General features: G+C 41.7%; 1 pseudogene; it reads right to left on the reverse strand.

Moving 5' to 3' along the window:
- Window positions 1-927: 927 nt before the first annotated feature.
- LOC149197063 (eukaryotic initiation factor 4A-13 pseudogene) lies at window positions 928-1,889 on the reverse strand (annotated as a pseudogene).
- Between the last annotated feature and the right edge of the window lie 722 nt (window positions 1,890-2,611).

The following is a 2,611-nucleotide window of genomic DNA, read 5'->3' on the forward strand; positions in this document are numbered from 1 at the left end:
GCAACTTTCACTGCTGGTATGCTTAGTACAGGTGCATGGATATTCTTCATGTACTGCATCAAAAGGAGTTTTTGTTTTTTTTAAGCTGTGAAACAGCTCTTGGAAGAGCAGAGGATTCATCTAATGGCTTTTGCAACTTGCTAGCTTTCGAAGGAGTGGAAGACTTGACGAATGACTTTTTAGATTTCCCAGCCTTTGATGGAGACATGGGAGGTGGACTATTTTGCTCCTTTAGAGGACAACTTTCAGTTGCTTCTTCAGAAGTCATGGAACTCTGAACAGGCTTCAATTTCTTGACAAGGTATTTCACATCAACATTTCCAGAACGAATAGATTCCAGGAGACAGTTAATTGTGGAAACATTCAAAGAATTGACATGTCCCTCAGAAAGACCTTGACACTTGAGTAAATCAGCAACAGAAGCAAATCCTATAGCCTTAGCTGCATGCACAAGCATTCCAATAGGAGCACAACCTTGTTTTTCATGCAAATACTGCAATTGCAGATATTTCTGCACTTTGGACACTTCCACTCCTCGGATTTAACAGCCTCTTCAATTAATAGGAATCTCGAATTTTTTCTCCATACCTGGCATGCTTATCAGCGTGCATGGAATTACTATAGATTTGAGTGGATTGATGAAGCCTTAAACCCCTGTTAATTTCTCAAACTCATCAGGACTCCACCGGCATACAAGGTTGAGGTGGAATGTAGCCATTTGAACACCCATTAAATGTAGTATGCGAGATGCTTCGGGTAATATTGGCTCTCCTTCTCGGCAAACTACATGATCTGCTTTCAGGTTCAGTTTCCATACGATGATAAGCTCGACCATTATATTGTCTTGACTTGCCATCAGTACCTTCAGGAAATGGGCGCAGCACCATTGGAAAACTCCCTTGATGCTTGCCATCATTCCGCACCCACTCATACACATAAACTCGGGTACCAGTGCTCCCACAGTCCAAAACTATAGAAAAATGTGATGTCTCTTGTGTTCTGATCCATGTCACCATGGGTTGCAGACACTGTATGATCTCGAGCTCGCATTTGATCTGTGAGCCAATCTACCTTCCGCCTAGTATTGATGAAAATCACACTCTGTGTGATTGCCAAAGTTTCATACAGGTCACACAGTGTATCAAGTTTCCAATCTTCTCGTTCGACATTGACATAAAACTGTTTGATACCCTCCAGAGTAAGCTCATCTCTTTTCACAAGAATTATAACCGGATTATTCATGAACTTTCTTGTAATCTCCAGTGCCTCGGGAGGCATGGTGGCCGAGAAAACACCAACTTGAAGATTTGGCGGTAGCAATTGAAAGATATCATATATCTGGTCCTTAAATCCTCGTGAGAGCATTTCATCTGCCTCATCAAGCACAAACATTTTAATTGATTCAGAACGCAAGGCATGACGCCGCAGCATATCATAGACCCTACCTGGTGTCCCTACAACAACATGGACACCAGCTTGAAGAATACGAAGATCCTCTCGAATGCTTGTTCCCCCAACACATGCATGTACTCTTACTTGTAAATAATCACCAATTGCCCTCATAACTTTCTCTATCTGCTGGGTTAATTCTCAGGTTGGGGCCAAAACTAGTGCCTGGCACTGTGGGAGGCTGTAGTCCAACTGTTGTAGAATTCCTGAACAGAATGTTACGGTCTTTCCTGTTCCAGATTGCGCTTGCTGAATAACACCGAGACCTTGGCAGAAAGGAACAATTCCTCTCTGCTGGATTGTAGAAGACTTCTCAAAACCATATGCATAAATTCCTCTTAAGAGGTTTTCCTGAAGCCCCATGGAGTCGAACGTTTCATTAACTTCCTCCCAGGTAGAATAAAGTTCTTCAACTCCAAGGACACTCTGCATGTTCTTGTCGTAATAAAATTGCAACATGTGCCAGTACCAAGACACCTAACGACATAAAACACAGCGGATTAAATATGACAGCTGGGTGAGATTTGTTATGGATCAGCATGAAATCACCTAAAACATGTTGCGCTGCGAAACTGCTAAAAGGATTTATGCGCTGCGAAACCACTTTAAAACTGACTTATGCGCTACGAAATTACCTAAAGGGCTTTGTAGCACATAATAACCTTTGAACAAAGTTGACACATGAAAATGAGACCGGGGATGAATGAGAATGACCGGTGATGAACGAGAATACATAGTTGACTCATAAGACTCAAACTCTAAGGCAAACAAAAACTCAAACTTAGACTAGCACCGACCTTTATCATCAAACAAATGTAGGACATTTGGCATTGGGATTTTGTGGTACATTAAGAACCTGCAGCTCCAGTGCCGCTATCCATCCACTAGAAGAAAACTTTGAACTTCTGCCTAATTTGCTCCTCAAGCCTTTAATTATTTTATAATGAAGAATTCCAACTGCACCTACTGAAACAGATGCTCAGTCAACCTACCCTGAGCTTATTTGCACATTCCTACCTACCCTATCAGCTGGAATCTCCACTTGTAGCTCAAGGAACATGAAACTTCCAATAAAGCCAATCAATTGTCCTTTCTGATATAAGAGGCTCTTGACTGCACTCAACCTCAAAATAACCATGATAGTGAGATGACCAAATAAACT

The sequence above is a fragment of the Pinus tabuliformis genome, chromosome 2_2 (genome assembly GCF_031772625.1).
Source record: "Pinus tabuliformis cultivar Carrire ecotype Pingquan chromosome 2_2, CPIR1, whole genome shotgun sequence".
NCBI lineage: Eukaryota > Viridiplantae > Streptophyta > Pinopsida > Pinales > Pinaceae > Pinus > Pinus tabuliformis.